This window comes from Papaver somniferum, chromosome 3 (genome assembly GCF_003573695.1).
Source record: "Papaver somniferum cultivar HN1 chromosome 3, ASM357369v1, whole genome shotgun sequence".
NCBI lineage: Eukaryota > Viridiplantae > Streptophyta > Magnoliopsida > Ranunculales > Papaveraceae > Papaver > Papaver somniferum.
In genome coordinates this window covers 4,876,966-4,902,676 of record NC_039360.1, presented here as the reverse complement: position 1 = coordinate 4,902,676, position 25,711 = coordinate 4,876,966, and positions in this window count along the sequence as shown.

Genomic DNA, 25,711 nt, shown 5'->3' with positions numbered 1-25,711 from the left:
CTTGACTTTAATCAGGTTTTCATCTAACAGTGAATATTGAACGCTTTGTTACCATGGTAGCATTGATTGCAAACCCTGATTTGAAGACTAAATAATGGAGAACTCTAGCTAATGGGAAACTTAATCCCCACACCTCCTATGTGATACTCTTTTAAGCTAGGTTTTTCCTAAAAACATTATAGGTTAACGACTTAAAGAGTTCATTGGTATTTTGAAGCCAGATCAAACTATTTTCTTTGTAGTTGCGTGTTCTGACTCTAAGATTTCTCGAGATTTAATCTCTGATACGTAAGATAAAAAGTAGTCACAAACATCTTCGTTTCATCGTTTGTGATTCCACAATATCTTGTTTCGCTTCCATGCGATTAAGATTATTGTGAGGTGATTGATATTACTAGTTTGTTCTTCGGGAATATATGACCGGTGTATCAATTGGTTTCTGTTCACCTTGATTTATAAAAGACGGAACAAAACTCGTAGGTATTTCTGTGGGAGACAGATTTATCTATTTAGTAAACTAATGTATGTGAGATAGATTTTTTTATGAAGTCTTCGACTTTGGGTTATAGCAACTTTTAGTTGTGGGTGAGATCAGCTAAGGGAATCAAGTGAGGAGAATCCGGCGTGGTTCAAGAGGCGTAAGGAACGCGATTGTACCTTAATCAGTGTGAGATTGGTTAGGGCTAAACTACATTCCAGTCCGAAGTTAACTTGTAGTAGGCTAGAGTCTGTAGCGGCTTAATACAATGTGGTGTTCAAATCTGGACTAGGTCCCGGGGTTTTTTTTTCATTTGCGGTTTCCTCGTTAATAAAATTTCTGGTGTCTGTGTTATTTCTTTTTCGCATTATATTTTTATATAGTTGAAATATCACAGGTTGTGCGTAGTTCAATCAATTTAATAATCCAACCTTTGGTTGTTGATATAAATTGATTGACACTTGGATATTGGTCTTTGGTACCATCCAAGTTATTTCTCTTATTAATATGGCTCACAGATTTCTATCTGTTCGATTGCAGATTGATTTGAGAAATTGAGATATAACTCTTGGATGTATTTTCCTTGATTGAGTCTGACTGTCTAGTTGATTCTCTTGGAAATATAATGGAGTTTGTCCATACAGACTGCCTAAACGAAATATTGGGTGTGCTTGTTAGACCCCCATTTTTTTTAATACACATCATCAATGTTCAATTGTATCACAACTTTGACAATAATACTACGGTGATATGTATCACTTCCCCTTAGTCAATACTTCATCTCACAATGAAAACCACTTCCCCTTACATAATGATCCGTAAACCATATGTATATGTAGTGTGAACTACAAAATAATTCTCCCCCTTTTTGTTAATATAAATTGGCAAAGGTACGAAAACTAGCAGGATCATAATGAAATTCTCAAAGAGATACTTTATGACTAAAAAGGAACATATCAACTTTGTTTCAATGATTTCACATAGTCGAAACTTAGTGTATTCATCAAGGAGTTTATAAAGATACAAGATAACTCCTACAATATTCCATAGCCACACTCCCTACAAAGATTTGGCAATTAAGCACAAGTTCAAATAAGAACTCTCCCCCCCCCCCCCCCCCCCCCCCACATAAAATGTCGTTCCCGAATGAACAACAACAACGACCTTACTTTTGCAAGAAAATAAGGATTTCTTTGGACATTAACAAATCATATGAAACATGAATTCGTATCCAGAAAACTCAATTAAATTAACCACAAAGGAACCTCAATGATTAATTTAATCGGAAATGCTCAACATAAGAAAACTTACGGAGCCATACAATACTTTCACATAAAAGTGGATCAGGGAAAGATCAATACTGCGGAATATTCAAAGATTCATTCAATTTTTCATCTATATTTTCATAATGATATATGTTAGAGCACTGCTCGGTCGAAATGCATGTGTTGCTATCTCAAGCATGTCTGTCAATGTTAGTAATCAAAACTATAAGTCTTGATTTCTAGCCTATTTATAGATGTCTCGGACTAGGACATAGTTTGTGTAGTTGAGCTTAGACTTCACGGCGCTTATCACTTGAACACGAAGAACTACTAAGGAGATCTTGTGGAACTTCATAGACAAAAGGTATGTGGAAAATTGCTTTGATGCTGATAGTGTATGAAAACGGCTATTGTCATTACAGAAGAATGTTTCAATGATTGAAATAAAGAGTTTAGAATCGAGTAACCTTCTTTGGATATAAGCATATATAGTGTGTTCACACATTAGTGTATAAATCCATAAACCGGGAGCCAAGTGTATGCATATGTGTGTATACGAAATTGGTGAAAGAGACAGGCTAAGTATGCGTACCCGTATGCATACTGGCGGAAATTTTCGAACCGAAAAATTCTGCTGAGATTGGGAATTGACAAACTCTTAACTAGTCACCTTAAGTATGTGCACCCGCATGCATACTGGTGGAATTTCTCGAACCGAAAATTTCTGCTGAGTTTTCAAATCCGGTTACTTAAGTACGCATACCCGTATGCATACTTAAGTGGTTACCTTTCTAAAATCGGTTGTACATGAACCTAAAACATTTATCAATAAGGAATGAAATTTTTGCAAACTGTAGCTATAATGTTCATGTATCGATTTGAGTGAATCAACCGATTTTGCTTCAATTATGTTCTTGTATAAATCCATGAGAATATAGCAATTGAACAATTCTTTAACTAGTTTCATTTTAGTCATTTGAACTAGTTATGGTTAAGATGAATAAGGTTGATATGAGAGTAATCATATGGCTAACCTTGGTTAACTATTTGTGAACTAACATGGTGTACACGTTTAGGTACGGTTACATAAACCTGAATGAGGATACATTTCATTTGTGTGTAACAAGATAAGTTCGATCTAATGGTTTAAAGATATTAGCTTGGTTGAATGAGGTTTTTCATAACAGTGATTATTGAATGCTTTGTTACCAAGGTAACTTGGATTGGAAACCCTGATTTGAAAACTATATAAAGGAGAACTTTAGCAATTGGGAAACCTAATCCCCACACCTCCTGTGTGTTACTAGTTGCATAACTAGAGTCGATTCTCCTTTAACCTTAGGTTTCTTCTCGAGATCCTGTAGGTTAACGACTTGAAGACTTCATTGGGATTGTGAAGCCAGACCCAACTATTCTCTTTGTAGTTGCGTGATCTGATCTTGTTGTTTCTATCGTGATTGAGTGCAATTGTGAAATTTGCTTGAGATTTATATCTCTGATATGCAAGATAGAAAAGTAATCACAAACACCTTCTTCTCATCGTTTGTGATTCCCCAATAACTTGTTTCGCTAGTCGATTAAGTTTATTGTGAGGTGATTGATAATACTAGGCTGTTCTTCGGGAATATAAATCTGGTTTATCAATTGGTTCTTGTTCACCTTGATTTATCAAAAGACGGAACAAAAACTTTTGGGTATTTCTGTGGGAGACAGATTTATTCAATCCTATAGACTTTTCTGTGTGAGACATATTTTTTTATCAAGTCTTCGACTTTGGGTCATAGCAACTCTTGGTTGTGGGTGAGATCAGAAAAGGAAATCAAGTGTGTAGTATCCTGCTGGGATCAGAGACGTAAGGAGCGCAACTGTACCTTGAATCAGTGTGAGATTGATTAGGTTCAACTGCAGTCCAGTCCGAAGTTAATTGGTAGTAGGCTAGTGTCTGTAGCTTCTTAATACAGTGTGGTGTTCAATCTGGACTAGGTCCCGGGGTTTCTCTGCATTTACGGTTTCCTCGTTAACAAAATTCTGGTGTATGTGTTATTTCTTTTTCGCATTATATTTTGTTATATAATTGAAATATCATAGGTTGTGCGTTAAGATCAATCAATTAGAATATCCAACCTTGGATTGTTGATTTACATTGATTGACACTTTAACATTGGTCTTTGGTCACGTTCAAGTTACTCCTCTTAGATTCAATCGGGCTCGCAGATTTCTATTTGCTGATTGCGGATTGAATTAAGAGTTACAGATACTAAACTCTTTGATATACTTTATTCTAGATTGAGTCTGACTGTCTAGTTGATTCTCTAGAAAGTGTATTGGAGTAAGTCCTCTCAGATTGCCAAACGAATTGTTGGGTGTGGTTTTCATATCCCCGCATATTCAATTGGTATCAGAGCAGGAAAACACATTAAAGACCTTATAAGTCTATGTTTGTAGCGATCTGAGGATGGACGATATTGTCTCTGATAAACGCATCGCCATAAATAAAAGTTTTGTTTTTATGAAGTCTATTAAAGAGAAAGATTTGTCAATCTTGAATATAGATGAACCTAGTGTTCCAATGAAACAAACGTACATTCACAACTGTTTCCCTGACAACCTTACTGACGAGTCTGACTCAGAAGTTGAAAAGAATGCAGCCAAAGAGAGTGAAGTGATTATAAAACACATTAGAATCCAGGATGATAATGTCAACCGGTTGAAACACAAAATCAATGTCCTTGTTGGTATGATATGTGAGAGTGACTCTCGTTTAAAGATTCTCCAAAAGGAAAATCTCAAAAATGATGCTTTGAAAATTGAACATCTCTTAAGTAAACTCCCATTTCAAGAGTGTTCAAAAGAGTTAGCCATACCAACTGCTTCTGATTTAACTGAAAAAATTACTGGTTCAGAAGCAAAACCGAAAATTCTTTCTGTTGAAAAAAAATGTGCCTGTATCTTCTTCTAATCAAGGGAATCCCACATCACACAGAAGGAAGAATTCTCCCGAAAATGGTGTTAAGACTGTTCTGGCTAATTACTCAGGTGATCAGAAAGTGTGTCTCTTTTGTGATTCAAAAGGGTCGTGTAAACAAAATAGAAATTCTAGGTTGAATGACAATTCTATTATTCGTCTTCAACACACCTTATATTTAATTCTCAAAGGTGTAACTGACATTCGTATGTCTAAACCTATTGGTTTCAGTATTCACCCTGTGTACTCCACCAGGAAAGTCAGTTCAATGTGTTCCTCAAATGTTCAAACACATAACAGTCTTCCTAAGCCATATCGACGAAGAAGAACTCATGGATATTCTTCGATTAAGAAGGGAGATTACGTTGTTCATGATGTGAAAAAGGTACAAGAAGAAGGAAGCAATGGAAAATGGAAGCCAACCTAAAAAGGATAATTGAAGGATATAAAGATATCATCAACAAGCTGACAAGTCCCTCTGTAAATTCTTCAGGTAAGAATCAACACTATGTGTCATACTTTGATGATAGTAAGTTTTACGATAACTTTTCACATCATAATGGTTTTCCTCCAAAGATCAGGAAAAAGAGGTTTAACCATAAGCAACGTTCATTTAATGAGCTCAAGGCTCATACTTGTGTTAATTAATCACAAGGTTGAATTCTCACTCTCAATAAAAATAGAGAGTGAGAATCAAATATTTTTTATTATCTCCCCCTAACAACTGGAAGATTGTCTCATTAAAGTGATAACCCGCAAATCTAGCGGTAAGAGATCTCATATTGATTCTTGTAACACATAGAGAGTTCATGACCCGTAAAAGTACAATAAGAACATGTCAATGTGGAGGGCGGTTCAGACACCATAGTTGAGCATGCTGCTAAACAAAATGAGGTACCTGAAATAAGTGAAATAGAATTTTCAGTAGACAGGGAAAAATCCATTTTATCCTCCATAGTGGTTGACGAAGTTTCTCCAGGGATAATATCAAGATTGATGTACGTATTGTTATAATTATCAAAATTAATATTTTCACTAAGGAGTGCAACACTTGGCTTTTCATTTTCATCTGAATCATAGTGATCAAACATCTCATCAAGAGTTGCAGCAAGACCTTTGTTCCCAGTGTATTTTCTACGATTTGGACACTCATTAGAAAAATGACCAAAACCTTTACACTTGAAGCATTGTGGCATATCCTAATCATCAGTGTCGACGATGTCTCTGTTTTTAGGAGGGGCACGTTCGTGAGGTTTGACTGATGACCTGGGTTTATCTCTGATGAACCGTTTACTTATCTTCAATTGAAGATCTCTAAACTGTCTAGTGATCAGTGAAACTGAGTTGTCAAGATCTTCATCTGATGAATCAGCCTCAATAGGATCAACTTCAGAGTTTCCAACACTTTTACTTTTATCAAGTAATTTAGTGTTCTTTTGTGCTTTGAAAGCAATATCCTTCCCAGGTTTGGATGTATGCTCATGATCAAAGATCTTTAACTTCCCAACAAGAGTATTTCTGGATAAGCTATCAAGGTTATTTCCTTCAAGGATGGCGTGTTTCTTAGAATCGGACCTAGCTGGAAGTGATCTGAGAATTTACATCACAATGTCCTTTTCAGGAATAGTCTTACCCAATGCAAAATATGCATTAACAATTTCAGACACTTTGTGATTAATCTCATCAAATGAATCTTCATCATCCATACGAAGGTTTTCACAATCAGAACATAGGTTTTGAAGCCTATCTTTTTTCTCCGAGGAATTTCCTTCGAATACAGTTTCTAAGATATCCCAGGATTCTTTAGACTTAATGCACGTAGTCACATGGTGCTGAAGATCTGGGGTAATGGCATGTATGATAGCATTTAAACCATAAGAATTTTGCTTCGCAGCAAGAATCTCGTCAGGTTCATATCCACCAATATCCTTTGGAACGGCTACATCGCCTTCTGTATCAACCGGGGGATCATAGCCATTAACAACATGAACCCATGTTTGAAAATCACGATCTTGTAGAAAAGCACGCGTAGCAATTTTCCGCCATGAGTAATTCGAGCCATCGAAGACTGGTGGTACGTTTATAGAGATATCACTTTTTTCCATAGAGTCATATTCTACAAACACAAACTTATGAGGTCTTAATCGTGTTTGCCTGCTCTGATACCAATTGATAAAAATGGGGGTCTAACAACCACACCCAATATTTTCGTTTAGGAAATCTGTATGGACAAACTCCAATATATTTTTCAAGAGAATCAACTAGACAATCAGGCTCAATCAAGGAAAATACATCCAAGAGTTATATCTCAATTTCTCAAATCAATCTGCAATCAAATCGATAGTAATCTGTGAGACGGATTAATAAGAGAAATAACTTGGATGGTACCAAAGACCAATATCCAAGTGTAAATCAATTTATATCAACAACCAAAGGTTGGATTATCAAATTGATTGAACTACGCACAACCAATGATATTTCAATTATACAAAAATATAATGCGGAAAAGAAATAACACAAACACCAGAAATTTTGTTAACGAGGAAACCGTAAATGCAGAAAAACCCCGGGACCTAGTCCAGAATTGAACACCACACTGTATTAAGCCGCTACAGACTCTAGCCTACTACAAGTTAACTTCAGACTGGAATGTAGTTGATCCCTAACCAATCACACTGATTAAGGTACAATCGCGTTCCTTACGCCTCTTGAACCACGCCGGATTCTGCGCACTTGATTCCCTTAGTTGATCTCACCCACAACTAAGAGTTGCTACGACCCAAAGTCAAAGACTTGATAAACAAATCTGTCTCACACAGAAAAGTCTATTCTGATAGATAAATATGTCTCGCACAGAAGTACCTACGAGTTTTGTTCCGCATTTTGATAAATCAAGGTGAACATGAACCAATTGGTATACCGGTCTTATATTCCCGAAGAACAGCCTAGTAATATCAATCACCTCACAATAACTTAACTATATGGTAGTAGAAGAAGTTATTGTGGAATCACAAAGAATGAAATGAATAGATTAATGATTATTTTTTCTATCTTACCAATCAGAGATAAATTTTGAGCAAATCTTAGAGAAGATAGTACTCAATACGAAAAACAAGTAAGATCAGAACACACAACTACAAAGAAAATAGTTGGGTCTGGCTTCACGAATCCCAAATGAAGTCTTCAAGTCGTTAACCTATAATGGTTTTGGAAAAACCTAGGTTAAAGGAGAATCGACTCTAGTCGCAACAAGGACAAAAGAAAGTGTCGGGATTAGGTTTTCCAGTTGCTAGCGTTCTCTCTTATATAGTCTTTCAAATCAGGGTTTGCTTTCAATCAAAGATAATATATCTTAGTAACAAAGCATTCAATATTCATCGTTAGATGAAAACCTGATTTAAGATTCAAGCTAAGTCTGCTTAAAACCAAAGCGATATCTCTCCACCGTTATATGGTCTTAGCTTGTTACAAATGAAATATACCTTCATTTAGATATGGGTAACCGTACCTAAAAGTGTATATTGAGTTGGCTCAATAATAGTTAACCGAAGTTAGCCATATGAACACTTTTGTCTTAACCACATTCATCTAACACTTCTAGGTAAACTATGATGATCAATCAATCATGAAAGATAATCAAATGAATTTAATTGTGTTTCAAATAAAGTTGTTCAATTGTTCACTATTTCACATAAATATATATGAACCAATTGAATCAAAATCGGATTGATTTGTAAGAATCAATTCATGAACATTAAGCTACGGTTTGCAAAGATTGCATTCCTTAATTCATAAATGTGTTTTTTCATGAGTGAAAAACATACCTAACTGATTATAGAACTTTAACCACTAAGTTTGCAAACAGGTACGCAAACTATAGCTTCCGGACTTTGGTCTTGTCCAGCCGTTTGCAAACGGGTATGCATACTGCTGTCTCGGACCTTAACTCAGGTAGATTCATTCGCATATTGGTATGAAAACATGGTTCCCGGACTTTAACAATTAAAACCGTTCGCATACTAGGTATGCAAACAAGGTTCCCTGACCTGAATCATACCAAAACAGTTTGCATACTAGGTACGCATATTGTGTTGTATCCAGACAAAGGTTTTTTGTTCTAAACTCCCATTTCAATCATTAAAACATCCTTGGAAGACGACAACAGTTGTCTCATACAAACTATTAGCTTATAAGTAATTTTCAAGTGATCGAATGATCAATACGAAACTTTCCGAGTTATGTAAGATGTTTCAAGCCAATTTTCACATGATCATCTTTTGACTTATTATTTAATTTCCAATAAATAAATTGTTTCCAACTAAACTCGTCAAGAATATGATGAACGTATATAAACCAAAAAGCTTCCAACACATATTTCGATAAATAGATAACCGAGTTAAACTCAGTTCAAAATATCAAATGTATATAATATAAAAGTCTATATATCTATACGACTTAGTCTCATTAGGAGATAGAATATAATAGACTTCTGAGTGATAGATAAGTTTTAGTCTCCACATACCTTTTGATGATGAAGTTCCTCCAAGCTCTCCTCATTATATCTTCGTCTTCAATCGATGAACGTCATGAATTCTAAAGCTCAACTACACATTCTATCCTAATCCGAGACATAACTATAAGTAGACTAGAAATCAAGACTTATAGTTTTGATCAGCTAAACTTGATAAACAAGCTTGAGATAGCAACGCTTGCGAGTTCGACCGAGCAATGCTCTAAAAATCTCCCCCTTTGTCAATTTTAGTGACAAAACTATCAATACATATGTATTACAAAATAAATAAACTTTGTATCTTCTCATCCAAATGCTTGATTTCCTTAGTTCTTCAACATTCCTTGAATTCTTCGCCACTCCAAGTACTCCAGTGATTCTGAGCGTGTTCAATTCAGCATCATTGTTGTTTAAAATCCGTAGCCATAGCAATAAGAAAACATATGAAAAACATTTGTTCTCAATCATTGTTATACAGTGTCATAGTATTATTACACAACATCAAAGTCCAATTGTATCACAACTTTGACAATAATACTATGCTGATATGTATCATTCCCCCTTAGTCATTACTTCCATCTCACAATGAAAACCACTTCCCCTTACATAATGATCCGTAAACCATATGTGTGTAGTGTGAACTACCAAATAATTCTCCCCCTTTTTTTCAATATGAATTGGAAAAGGTACGAAAATTACGGGATCATAATGAAATTCTCAAAGAGATATTTCATGACTAAAAGAGAACATATCAACTTTGTTTCGATGATTTCACATAGTCGAAACTTAGGGTATTCTTCAAGGCGTTTATGAAGATACAAGATAACTCCTACAATATTCCACAGACTCACTCCCCACAAAGATTTGGCAATTAAGCATAAGTTCAACTAAGAAATCTCGCCCATAAAATGTCATTCCCGAAAGAACAACAAGAGCGACCTTAACTTTACAAGAAAAGAAGGATTTCTTTGGACATTAACAAATTACATGAAACATGAATCTGTATCCAGAAAACTCGAATAAATTAATCACAAGAAGACCTTATAGATTAATTTAGTCGGAAATGCTCAACCTAAAAAAAACTTACGGAACCGTACAATACTTTCACATAGAAGTGGATCAGGGAAACATCAATACTGCGGAATATTTAAAAGTTCATTCTATCTTTTAACAATACTTGCATAAGACATAATAGACTTAACTTTTGACATATATGAGATAATCATAGTTCACGGTCGTAAACACACATATCCCATAAAATATTTTTGCAATATATGAAACCAATAAAGATTAATACTGCAAAATCATCTTCCAAATAACTTAGAATTTAAATAAATAAATCTATAACATTGTTAGATGACAAACATTGGCAATAGCTATGTGTAATCAAAATATGTGTCATTCCAAACTCTAGTTATCCTCTTCAAACACAAGAATAAATTATCATAAGAAGTTTCCTAGACAAAAATAAAAAAGAATTAACTCTCAAAAACAAACTCAAACTAGAGTTAAAGAACACTTCTGGAACCCTCACGAGTCTTAAGACCTTTGAGCTTGTGATTGACAACATCTACTGCTTCTTCGGAGAAGATATCCTCATTGAGAAGATATTTAACATGTATCTTCATGAGAGAAAGGTCAGAGTTAACCTTTTTCAACTCATTTCATAACACATCGAGACTTTTCATAGTATCAACGAGCTGCAGTTTTGCTTCCTCAAAGTATTTAAGAAAATCATGAACCACTTCAGCAGAAACCATTTCATCATGCTCTACATCTTGATGAGTATATGCATAATAGCATGAGACATCAGAATAATCATCTGGATTTTGAACTTTGACATCGTCAGCACCTACTAGGGTTCTTTTCTTCTTCCCTTTGGAACCGTAACCCATACCTTTATCAAGAAACCCTTTCGTAAAATCACAAGTGTGAGAAGGAGATGACATTCTTGATTTGAAAGAAATAACCTAGAGTGAGATAGCTCAACATCAATAGGTTAAGTATATAAAAGGATTCTCAGGGAGTATATTTTTAAGGTTTTTATGGAGTCGGTTCGTGACACGTAACAAGGGTACCCGTACGAACAGATATTTAAGCCATAAGAGGAAACTTATAAACCAGAACTGTAAAGTTCTTTTCTCAAAGTAAAAAGAACACATTAAAAATTTGCTACGTGAACATTTTATTTCACAATTCTTAGCTCAATAAATTTTATATACTCATAAGAGGAAAATTTAGAGCACAAGAGTAGCACAACCAGCTAAAAAAAATCAAAGAAAATTTTTTTGTTGAAGAAAGTGAAACAACTTATCCAGCGTTATCTGTGGGGACAAGTCTATCTAACAATCAATAAAAAAATAGATCAAAAAACACTTTTTTTCCCTCAAGTATACCTGATCATCAGCAAATCTTACTGAGTAGGATTTTCATGAGTAAGATTTCAAAACTTGTGATTAATTAACACGAGTATCATAAAACTTATTATTATCAAAGTACGAGACTAAGTTTTAATCCTTACCAGAAGAAGTTTGTTTGGAGGATTTTGACAGCATGTTGATAAGATCCTTGTATCCTTCAATTATCATATTTAGGTTGTCCTTCATATCTCCATTGTTGTTTTCACTTTCTGGTACCTTTCTCGCATCTTGAACATCAGTACCCCACCATAGTTTGAGGATAACCTTTCTGAAATCTCCTTGACCGATTTGTGTTAACGCTACTATTACTAGTTCGAACGTTACACGAGCAGATTGAAATGACTTTCCTGGAAAAATTCACAGGGTGAGTATTAAAACCAATTGGTTTAGATATCCGACTTCCTGTTACACCTTTGAGTATTAAATCTAAGGTGTGTTTAAGTCGACCAAAATAGTTGTCATTCAACCTCAATTTGCACTTCCGTTGAACTGGTCATTTTGAATCACAAAAGAGACATACTTTCTGACCACTGGAGTGATTAGAGTGAGTGGTATTAACAACATTGTTAGAATATTTTTTCTTCCGTGAGATGTGGTGATTCCTTGATTAGTAGAAGTTACAAACACATCTTTAGCAATAGGAAGGGTTTGCACTTTAGATTCTGAAACGGGTTTCATCATAAAAACATGATTACATGTAGTCACGTTTTCTAACATCACACATGAGTCATAAGTGGTATAGCAGACTCCACAAAACATCCTTTACATTGAATAAAGAGATTACTCAACAGACGTTCGATTTCCAAGGCATCCTCCTTGAGTTTAGCCTTGAGTAAGGTTCGGGCTAAACAAACTACGACATTTTTTTCAGGAAGAATCCTTAATTGGGAATCACGATCCTTTACCATACCAATAATCATATTGACTTTGTGTTTCAGCCTATTAATTTCAACTGTCTGGATTCTAACAAGTTTTAGAATCGCTGCACTCTCTTAGGCTGCTTCCCTTTCTTCTTTAGAGTCAGACTCGTCAGAAAGATAATCAGGGTAACATTGATCAATACTTGTCTGTTTCGAGGGAAAAGAATGTAAATATATATGCTAGATCAACAAGTCATTCTCTTTAATAGATTTTATAGAAACATAACTTTTATTTCTGGTGATGCGTTTGTCAGAGATAGCACTTATGTCCATATAGTGAGATTGCTACAATCACATACTTATGAGGTCTTAGCGTGTTTGCCTTCTCTAATACCAATTGGAAAAAAGGGGGTATAACAACTACACCCAAAAATTCGTTCGGAAATCTGTATGGACTAATTCCAATATAATTCCGAGAGCACCAACTTATAAAGCGAACTCAATCAAGAAATATACCAAAGAGTTAAATCTCAATTTCTCAATACAATATGCAATCGAACAGATAGAAATCTGTGAGCCCGATTGATATGAGAAATAACATGGACGGTACCAAAGACCAATGCCCAAGTGCCAATAAATTACTATCCAACAATCAAGGTCGGATTTACCAATTGATTGAACTACGCACAACCTGTGATATTTCAATTATTTAAACAAATATAATGCGGAAAAGAAATAACACAGGCACCATAAGTTTTGTTAACGAGGAAACCGCAAATGCAGAAAAACCCCGGGACGTAGTCCTGATTTGAACACCACATTGTAGTAAGCCTCTACAGACTCTATCCTACTACAAGTTAACTTCGTACTGGAATGTAGTTGATCCCTAACCAAGTCTCACACCGATTAAGGTACAGTCGCGTTCCTTACGCCTCCTGAACCACGCCGGATTCTGCGCACTTGATTCTCTTACATGATCTCACCCACACTAAGAGTTGCTACGACCCAAAGTCGAAGACTTATAAACAAATCTGTCTCCCACAGAAGTACCTACAAAGTTTTTGTTTCGTCTTTTGATAAATCAAGGTGAACAGAAACCAATTGATAATCCGGTCTTATACTCCCGAAGAGCAGCCTAGAAATATCAATCACCTCACAATAACTTAAATATATTTTAGTAGAAGAAGTTATTGTGGAATCACAAAGAATGAGACGAAGAGATTTGTAATTACATTATATCTTACCTATCGGAGATAAATCTCGAGCAAATCTTAGAGAATATAATACTCAATACGATAGAACAAGTAAGATCAAAACACGCAACTACAGAGAAAATAGTTGGGTCTGGCTTCACGAATCACAAATGAAGTCTTCAAGTCGTTAACCTATAATGGTTTTGGAAAAACCTAGGTTAAATGAGAATCGACTCTAGTCGCAACTAGGATACAGGAAAGTGTCGGGATGAGGTTTTCTAGTTGATAGGGTTCTCCCTTATATAGTCTTTCAAATCAGGTTTTTCTTTCAATCAAATCTAAGATAGCTTAGTAATAAAGCATTCAATATTCACCGTTAGATGAAAACCTGATTTAAGATTCAAGCTATGTCTTCTTAAAACCAAAGCAATATCTTTCCACCGTTTTCTAGATCAACTATGACGATCAATCAATCATGAATGATAATCAAATGAATCTAATTGTGTTTCAAATAGAGTTGTTCAATTTTTCACTATTTCACAGAAATATATATATTAGAGCATGGCTCGGTTGAATCCACCAAGCGTTGGTATGTCAAGTTTGGTTGTCATATTTTAGTGAATCAAAACTCATTTAAAGAGTCGCTTGATTATGTACTAGAGTCAACTTTGTATAGGTTAGCTTGAAAGTATTAGGATATGAGACATTACAAGTATTGCGAAGACTTGAAGAAGTAAGAAGCTGCAACGACAACATCATCCTTCCACTTGAGGTTAGTGATATTTGACTCGAACTGTTTCATTCCCTAACGTATCCTTCAAGTCGTGCATATTGAAAACAAAAGTGTGAAGCATGAACACTCTAGTTAGACATAGTATTAAGGAATACAATACGAGGTTTATTGCTTAACCATTAAACTTTGTAGATGAGACATCGACATAATCATTTAAATGCTATTGCGATTATGTATGGGTATGAGGTGAGGATTTCATCCTAGGAAACAATGTTTTACATGTGTTTTAAGGAAGTAAGTTCATAAACTTGTTTATGAATCGAAAAGGAAATCGCCTTGCATTATAGGGATTGTTATTCATTGCATATCTTGTGAACATCCAATATGTATGATTAGTATAACCGCTCATGACTTGTTTGTGCTCTTGGAAATACTATTCACAAAGGCCTGACTTTTGTATTAGTATGACTTTTATTAATGAAACCGATCTTAAGCAATCACCTAGATGGTATGATCGATTTTGTGTTATTGGTAAGACCGACTCTGGGTAAAGTGGAACCGATCCTAGTAAGAGGTGCAACCTATCATAAAGGGGAATCGATCCTTGTATGAGGTGCGGCATGTTTTAGCAGAAAGGGGAACCAGTCCTATGGACATGTGCAACACGTTTTTAGGAAAAAAGGAACCGATCCTATGGACATGTGCAACACATTCAAGTTAGATACCATATATATGCGGGGAACTGAAAAGGCGAGGGTACCCAAATATACCTCAAGCTAAAACTTTTCAAACCTATAAGTTCTTTCTCCGAAAGTGATTGTCTATGGACTGAGTCGAGACAATACAACTAATCGGTTCACAGTTCGTGTGATCGTCTATGGATATGAGATCGAGATAATACAACAATGAAGTATGTTTACTTGATACAAAGGTTCATACTTAACCAAACACAATAAGATTTTTTATCAAGTAAATAGGATTTAACATTTGTGTAACTTACTTTAATTATAATAAAACAATTATAATGCGGAAATATAAAGTAAATGACACAACAAGATTTTGTTAATGAGTAAACCGCAAATTCAGAAAAACCCCGGGACCTTGTCCAGAATTGAATACTCTCAGGATTTAGACGCTACACAAAATTACACCAACTTCGTATAGTTGAGACCAAGCAACTAAACCTATAGTTCACCTAGTTCCGTCTGTATTCCCACGCCTCCAACTTATAAATAAGTCACGTACTTGGAACAATTTCTTTGGTTCGTATTCCAAACAGTGAAGGAACAACAAATCTGTTTGGTATCAACTCTATTCAACCAAGTGATGTGAGTCGGACAAAGGCTCTTCTGTTTATCTTAACATAAAATCCTTCGTCAGGTTCTTAGATCTATCTTATGTTCAATTACCAAAGGTAATCGTTAAGATTTGCAATCAACACTTTGAATCACAAAGAATTATATTGATGCCGATCTACACAACTAATTAATCCAATCTACCACAAGGATAAACCGATTATAGTTGGATCCTCTTATACCGAAACAAGTATTGTGCACACCAAATATTATAAACCCAAGTCAGAAATCTTCAATCTCTTCTTTGTCTTCAAATCTTCTTAGATCTTCAATAAACACCTGCACACAAAAACTTGAATCTCTTGTGATCAATCACGCACAGAACGGAGTCTGCTAACAATGGATTATCACAAGATCGTCTTTAGCACTAACAACAGTCTAAAGATCCCTATCGAAACTTTGATCTAGTTTGAGTAAATATTATATCATAAGAGAATATTCTCAAGCATAAACAAACTAGGTGCAATCAAATTTCAACCACCGTTAGTTAATCAAATCAATCGAAAACATAAGATAAACCGCAATTATCTAGTTTCCCACCAACGGTACTAATAGAGCTTCTCAATCCCAAAGAAGACTTTAAAATTAGCGGTCGTAAGATATTTCGCCTAATTAGGTTACTCTCCTCTCCGAATAGGCGGCTTCACCAGTAACAGCACAATCGAGGAAGTTTGCTGTCACGAAGGATTAGTTTGCTAGAAATGCATAGTCACGAAGGATTAGTTTGCTAGAAATGCAAACTTTGTAGATAAGACATTAACATAATCGTTTAAATGTTATTGTGATTATGTATGGGTATGAGGTGAGGATTTCATCCTAGGAAACAATGTTTTACATGTGTTTTAAGGAAGTAAATTCATGAACTTGTTTTGTGAATCGAAAAGGAAATCGCCAGGAATTATTGGTATTGTTATTCATTGGATATCTTTTGAACTACCAATATGTGTGATTAATATAACCGCTCATGACTTGTTTGTGTTCGTGGTAAAACTATTCACAAATGCCTGACTTTTGTATTGGTATGAATTTTATTAGTGAAATCGATCTTAAGTAATCACCTGAGATGGTATGGTCGATTTTGTGTTATTGGTAAGACCGGCTCTGGGTAAAGGGGAACCGATCCTAGTAAGAGGTGCATCCTATCACAAAGGGGAACCGATCCTTGTATTAGGTGCAGCATGTTTTAGCAGAAAAGGGAACCGATCCTATGGATATGTGAAACACGTTTTTAGGCAAAGGGGAACCGATCCTATGGACATGTGAAACACATTCAAGTTAGATACCATATATATATGGGGAACCGATCATAGTACCTAGTCAACCGAATTTTTGGAAAGCTAGTGTGACTATGCACAGTACTCACATGGAGGTAGAACCAAAACTTGTTTTGGTAGAACCGTTAAACCCATGATTGGTGATTGAGTGTTCTTGATCAATCACATAGTTCTTGAAAGTCATATGAACCAATTATAAACTTGTTTGGAAGTATGGCAAACCGGTTTCAAGTTTGTAAGTATGAAAGAGGACTTACAAAGTAAGGATGTCGACATACTTTGAACATGTGCAGTAACGCTTATCTTTAATTGTTCAAAGTTATTCCTTAATAGCTAAAGGAAGAAAATCCCAAGATCGAAGCATAAATAAGTTAAGAATCTTTTATTTAAGGTTTTTAATTTTATTTGAGGAAAATGAGAATTAGTAATGTGTATTTACTAGTTGGAGATTTTCCAAAGAGATTTTCAGTCAATATTTTGGATAGAGCATTTCCAGGAATTATGAAAACCGAATTTGGAATATATTGCATATCTTGAGAATATTTTCGGTTTTGGAAATTCCTTGGTGTTTAAACTTCCTTGTCTATAAATACTTGAAGTTTGCATTTCGGGCAAACTAATCCTTCGTGATAGCAAACTTCCTTAGTTGTGTTGTTACTGGTGAAGACGCCTATTCAGAGAGGAGAGTAACCTAATTAGGCGAAATCTCTTACGGCCGCTCAGTTTAAATTATTCTTTGGGATTGAGAAGATCTATTAGTACCGTTGGTGGGCTAGATAATTGCGGTTTATCTTGTGTTTTCGATTGATTTGATTGACTAACGGTGGTTGAACTTTGATTGCACCTAGTTTTTTTATGCTTGAGAATCTTATCTTCTGATATAAGATTCACTCAAACTAGATCGAAGTTTCGACAAGGATCTTTAGACGGTTTGTAGATATAAAGACGTCTTGTGATCATCCATTGTTAACAGACTCCGTTCTATGTGTGATTAATCGCAAGAGATTCAAGTTGTTGTGTGCATGCGTTTATTGAAGATCTTAGAAGATTTGAAGACAAAGAAGATATTGAAGATTTCTGATTTGGGGTTCATAATCTTTGGTGTGTACAATACTTGTTTCGGTAAAAGAGGATCCAACTATAATCGGTTTATCCTTGTGTTAGAATAGATTGATTAGTTGTGTAGATCAGCATCAATACAATTCTTGGTGATTAAAAGTAATGATTGCAAAATCTTAACAATTACTTCGGTAGTTGATAATAAGATAGATTTAAGAATCTGACGAAGGAGTTTATTGAGATAAACAGAAGAACCTTTGTCGAACTCATATCACTTGGTTGAAAAGAGTCGTTACCAAACATATTTGTTGTTCTACTATTTGAAATACGAACCAAAAGAATTGTTCCAAGTACGTGACTTATTACAGGTCGGAGGCGTGGGAATACAGACGAAACTAGGTGAACTATAGGTTTAGTTGCTTGGTCTCAACTATACGAAGTTGGTTTGATTTTGTATAGCGGATTAATCCTGAGAGTATTCAATTCTGGACAAGGTCCCGGGGTTTTTCTGCATTTGCGGCTTCCTCGTTAAAAAAATCTTGTTGTGTCATTTACTTTTATTTTCCGCAATTATAATTGTTGTTATTATAATTTAAAGTAAATTACACAAACGTTAATTCCTATTTACTTGATAGTAATCCTATTGTGTTTGGTTAAGTCCGAACATCTTATCAAGTAAAATACTTCGTTGTTGCATTGTCTCGATCTCGTATCCATAGAAGATCACACGAACTGTGAATCGATTAGTTGTATTGTCTCGACTCAGTCCATAGAAAATCACTTTCGGAGAAAGGACTTATAGGTGGAAAAGTTTTAGCTTGAGGTATATTTGGTTGCCCTCGCCTTTTCAATATATGAACCAACTGAAACAAAATCGGATTGATTCGTAAGAATTAATTCATGAACATTAAGCCACGGTTTGCAAAGATTGCATTCCTTAATTCATAAATGTATTTGTTCATGAGTATGGAAAACGCACTTAACCGATTTTAGAACTTTAACCACTAAGTTTGCAAACAGGTGCGCAAACTATAGCTTCCGGACTTTGGTCTTGTCCAGCAGTTTGCAAATGGGTAAGCATATTGTTGTCCTAGACCTTAACTCAGGTAGAACCGTTCGCATATTGTTATGCAAACATGGTTCCCAGACTTTAACAGTTAAAACAGTTTGTGTACTAGGTATGCAAACAAGGTTCCAGGACGTGAATCATACCAAAACAGTTTGCATACTAGGTACGCATACTGTGTTGTATCCAGACAAAGGTATTTTTTTTTTTTTGCTTCTAAACTCCCATATCAATTCATAAAACATCCTTAGAAGACGACAATAGATGTCTCACACAAACTATTAGCTTATAAGTAATTTTCAAGTGATCGATTGATCAATACGAAACTTTCCGAATCGACATAAAATGATTGTTTCACACAAATCATGTAAGATGTTTCAAGGAAATTTTCACATGATCGTCTTTTGACTTATTATTTAGTTTCCAACAAATTAATTGTTTCCAACTAAACTCGTCAAGAATATGATGAAAGTAACTACACCAAAAAGCTTCCAACACATATTTCGATAAATAGATAACCAAGTTAAACTCAGCTCGAAATATCAAATGTGTATAATATAAAAGTCTATATAGCTATACGACTTAGTCTTATTAGGAGATAAAATATAATAAACTTTGTAAGATCAGAATCTCGCAGCAATAATGTCTCAGCGGAATTATCAACAACACAACACAACAGCGTGAACAATTTCAGAAATGACATAATAAACGACGTCAGCTAAAATCATGAGAAAAATGTGATGGTCCTGCGAAAATTAAAGAGTTTGCGAGAATAACATTTGTAAGGATGCGAGAATTTCGCAAGACATATCCGAAAATAAAGGACAGATTAGCTGTCATCCACTATGTAATTCCCTATAAATAGCCACTCAGTTGTAAAGGAAAGGAGAGAGATCTTTTTCTGGGTGAGAAGCAAGTAAATAGGAGAGAGAAAATCTAGAGCAGTGGTTATTCTTGATTCCTTTATCTTTTCTTGTAAGATTGTTCAAAGATTCATCAATAAAATTAAGATTGTTAATCTAATATGAGTTGAATGTTAATGAAATCATATGAGGGGTGTAGTGTAGGATTTCCTGCCACTACATAATGGCGCTAGAAACAAGGAGGCTGAAGATCGAAAGTTGAAGATTGTTGTTGAGATTGTTCAAATCAAGAAAGTGATTAAAACAAATCAGTGAACCAGTTAAAAGAAAAATGATTAGAGTTAATGAAGATGACAAAATATTGGAGTGTAATATGATAACAAAAACAATGGTTAATGAATTCCATGAAAACATCAAAGGAAGGATACATAAACGAAATTTTGAAGGAAGGAAGGTCATGGCGGTAGAAAAGACATCATCCTTGAAAGATTGGGAAAAGCAAAAAATCACATTCATGGTGGCAGAAATACCAAAAGAAAATTTGAACCACACATCTCCATTGGTTATTACAGTGCCTATTACGCGAAAAGAGAAGGGGACAACAACAAAATCCACGGAAGAATGGATATTGAACAGAAATTTAGTCGATACAGGAAGTTCAGCGGATATAATATTTTATCATTCGTTCAGAGGAATGGGATTTAAAGATGAAGAAATGTCCAGTTTAACATATCTTGTTCATGGCTTTGGAAAATCCACAACAAAACCTAGGATAAATAGTGGTACGAATTCCACTAAGAGAGATCGAAACACACGTGACACTATGCGTGGTGGATATGGAATCGCCATATAATATGTTGCTAAGAAGACCATGGATACATGCGATAAAAGTTGTAGTATCAACGTTGCATCAATGTATTAAATTCCCCACAACAAATGGAATAGGTGAAATCATAGGAGATGTTGATAATGCGAATTTATGTCACCAAATTGAAGTAAAGCATTATGAAGGACGAGCAAAAAAGAAACAATTTCGCAGAAAGTTGGCAAAGGAGGCAAAGAAAGAAGAAGAATTTAGAGTATACACGATAAGGGCAAAAGAATGCAGGGGAATACCCAGCGAAATTTCGGAAGAAGGAAAAGGACCTGTGAAAACAATAAAAGAACCAACACCAATGGGAGAACCCAAGTCCAGTTACACTTCCGCAGAACCAACAAAAGAATTAAACGATGGGACTATAAAAGAACCTCTAATATTGATAATTGGAACCAAAATGGATGTAGAAGAAGAAGAAAGAACTGTTAACCTTTTGCGAGAATATAAAGACATTTTCGCAGGGAGCATGGATGAGATGCCGGGAATAGATCCATCAATTGCATGTCACAAGCTGGAGATTAACAAGAATGTGAGACCATTTAAACAAAGGATAAGAAAAATCGCAACAGCCTACCATTCCCAAATAGAAGAAGAACTACAGAAAATGCTTGATGCAGGAATTATAAGAGAAGCTAAATACCCAGAGTGGATAGCGAATATGGTCATTGTTCCAAACAAAAACAAAGGAATAAGGATTTGTATAGATTTCACTGATTTAAACAAAGACTGCCCTAAAGATAGCTTTCTGTTACCTGATATTCCTCAAATGGTGGAATCAACAGCGGGGAATGATAGGGTATCATATTTAGATGGGTACAAAGGATATAATCAGATCCCTCTCGCTGAAGAAGATCAAGAGCATACTGCTTTTTTCGCCCCTAGAGGTTTATATTGTTACACGAAAACGCCATTTGGTTTGCGAAATGCGGGAGCAACATATCAAAGAATGGTAGAGAAGGTGTTCGCGAAATGGATACACAAAACATTAGAAGTATACGTGGACGACATGTTAGTAAAGAGTAAAGAAGCCAAAGACCATGTACAGGACCTGGGGGAGATTTTTGAACAAATGCGGCAGTATAACATTAAACTGAATCCTGAGAAGTGTACTATTGGAGTTGCATCGGGAAATTTTTTAGGCTACATTGTATCAAAGGAAGGAATACAGGTTGATCCAGAAAAAGTGCAAGCAATTCGTGACATGCCAACACCAGCAACAATAAAAGATGTACATAAGTTGAATGGACTTTTAGCTTCGCTGGGGAGATTCATTCCGCGATCATCAAACAAATGCAAATATTTTTTCGATATACTCAAGAAGGGTGCGGAATTCAAATGGACTGATGAATGCGAAAAAGCTTTTCAAGGGATCAAAGAACATCTTATGAATACAACTATTTTACAAAAAGCAGAATCAGGAGAAGAATTATTAATCTATCTTGCGACGACGTCACATGCATTAAGTGCTGTGTTATTGCGAATAGACGCAGGAGTGGAGAAACCCATCTATTACATTAGCAAAACTTTTAATACTGCCGAGAAGAATTACTCAAAGATTGAGAAGATAATCTTAGCATTAGTTTATGCATCATTTAAGCTATGCATATATTTTCAAGCGCACAAGATAAAGGTATTAACAAAATTACCAATTGAATCAATGATGAAGAATTCAAAAAGATCAGGAAGAGTGGAGAGATGGAATGCACAAGTAGGCCACTTTGATATTAAATATGAAATTTTGTCTTCACCAAAATCACAAGTTGTTGCAGATTTCTTGGCAGAATTTCCTTTAGAAGAAGATGAAGCGGTAGAAGAAATGATGGATATAGAAAAAGAAGTGAACGTGATGATAATAGACGGTGAAGAAGAAAAACAAACGAACAATATCGCAGATTGGAGAACATAACTTCATGCATATTTGGCGAAAGGAGAAACACCAAGAAATAGATTGGAAGCACACAAGTTAAAAAGCCGCGCAACGAATTATGAATTAAGAGATGGGATGTTATACTGAAAATCCTTTAATGGACCATCACTCAGATGTTTGACACGAGAGGAAGGAGAAAAGTGCTAAAAATGTTACATAGTGGGGATGTTGGCAATCATAGCGGGGGAAGATCTTTGGAACATAGAGCAAAAATGCAAGGCTATTACTGGCCATTCATGCACGAAGATGCAAAACAAATATCAAGACGTTGCGAAGATTGTCAGCGGCATGGAAAGAAAATACATGCACCTGGAGCACCATTGTCATCTTCAACCAGTGTGTGGCCTTTTGGAAAGTGGGGCTTAGATATTGTGGGGCCATTTTTACCAGGTTCTGGACAAAGAAGATACTTAATGGTCGCAACAGATTATTTCGCAAAATGGACAGAAGTGAAGGTTGTACATCATATTCGCGACAAAGATATCTTTATATTCATATTCGAAAATATCATTTGAAGATTCGGAATTCCTGCACAGTTGGTATCTGATAATGGGAAACAATTTGAAGGACAGAACATAGAGATGTTACTTAATGCATTTAAGATAAAATGTGCAAAGTCTACTCCTTTGTATCCACAAGCTAATGGGCAGGTAGAGGCAACTAACAAAATAATTGCAGATATATTAAAGAAGAAATTAGAAGGACATCATAGAGCATGGTGCGAACAAGTACATAATGCAATATGGGCTTATAATACAACTAGAAGAGAAGCTACTGGAATGTCACCTTTTTGTTTAACATACGGAGTTGAAGCGGTGTTACCAACAAAAGTTGTTATTCCGACAACAAAGAGAGAAGCTTGGGAGAAAAATCTTAGTGCGGGTTTGATCTTAAACAAACTTCATGAATTAGAAGAAAAAAGAGAAAGAGCTTTACAACATATGGAGAATTATCAGCGAAGTTTAGCCCGAGAATATAATAAACGTGTCAAAGTACGCGAATTCCAACCAAGAGATTTAGTTCTGCGAGAGACACCAATATATCAGCGATAAAATGGTGGAAAATTAGCGAAAAAATGGGATGGACCTTACATCATTAAGGAGATAGTTGGAACAGGAGCTTATAAATTAATGGATCCAGAAGGTAGAGATGTTGGTCATAGACTTGACAGACCATGAAACAGATTGTACTTAAAAAGATATTATCCGTAAGAAGCTTTGAAAAGTTATGAATTCTGAAAGAATAGTTGCGAGATTATTCATATCAAAAAAAAATCATGATGTGCGAAACTTTCGCAGAGATAATCATAGAACAATGACATAAAAGAAAGGGGCGAACCTTTATGGCGTACACCCTAGTTCTCGAATAAAATTTCGCAAGAGGCAAATGTAAGACCTAAAGTACGTCATATAAGGGGGTACTTGTTGCATGGCTCAGGGAAAGGCTACACTTCCACCGGAACCTGAGTCATGGAGATTTGGGGTCAATAAAGCCCATCCTGGAGAGGCACCTTGGATTCTCAGCTTAAGCATATGACTTAGGTTGGGTGACTAAGGTAATAAGGACTCTCCAAAGGAGTGCAGAATCTGATCAAGGCACCGAGGTACACGGTTGAGTCAAGAGTGCCAGGGGCGTCTGGAGCGTACCTTTTCATTCTTGACAAGTCTTGGCCTATACTGCACTCGGCCTGAAGAAAACCCCACTTAGGGTGCAGTATCGTAACCATAAACCCTATAGGTAAAAGGGATAAGAGGCTGCGAAAACAACTGGTTGTTGTTAAGACTGGATGGGAGGATCTAACCTTGTATGGTAGAAGTACGCCTCCTTGAAGGGGCATCCAGGGGGGAGATAAGGGTGGCACCCTCCATTAGGGAGCTGATAAGTGTCTTAAGACGCAAATGTCATGAGGATTTTTACTCGCAAGGGTATTAAGGCTTGAAATATTTGTGCAACAATCCTGAAGAGGCAATAATACAAAAGAAAAAGATAAGACGAGATCAATGGTTTTCGCATGAAAGTGCGAAGACGTCCTGCGATTTCGTTGCAAGACGGCAATGTCATGGGGCTTTATTTTCGCAAGAATATTTAGGCCTGTCGTATTGTCGCAACATTCCTGAAGAGGCCATAATACAAAAGAAAAAGTTAAGGCAAGATCAATGGGTTCTTGCATGAAAGTGCAAGAACGTCCTGCGATTTTGTCGCAATGACAAGAGGTGGCATAATAAGACCTTTAATTAGGAAGGCAAAATAAGACCACATGACAAAACAAAATATTTATAAGTATTCATAACAGGTCATTTCTCGCAAGAAATGTAATGAGAGGCAAGTATGGGAATCAGTAAACAAGAGGCATTATCTTTCTCACCAGCAAAATACTAAAAGGGAAAATTAATTCCAAAGATGGTTGAAGAATATTATTCGCAAAAAATAATAAAGATGAGACAATTCAAGAAGATAGAACTAGATAAGAAGCTCATGCTTCAGTATTAATTCCAGTAGAAGGAGATAATAGACGTTCTTCGTCAGTGTTCTCATTATCGCCAACTTCTCCTTCATTTCGATTCTGATCTTCACCAGCAATAATTCCTCTGAGAGGGACTTCTTTTTCTCCTCCACCATGATTATCGCCAGCAATTACTTCTTTAGAAGATATTTATTTTTCGTTTTCATCTTGATTAGCACCAGCAGTTGCTTCCTTAGAAGGAATCTCTTCTACATCTTCCAAAAGACTATTCTCTTCACCACTTTCATAATCATAATCACTGTCAGCAGGACGAGGAACTTCATCATCATCTACTTCCAAAGGTTCGATTGATGTAGGAGGAAGAGAGTTAGACGATAAAATATCATTTACAAAGACTTCAGC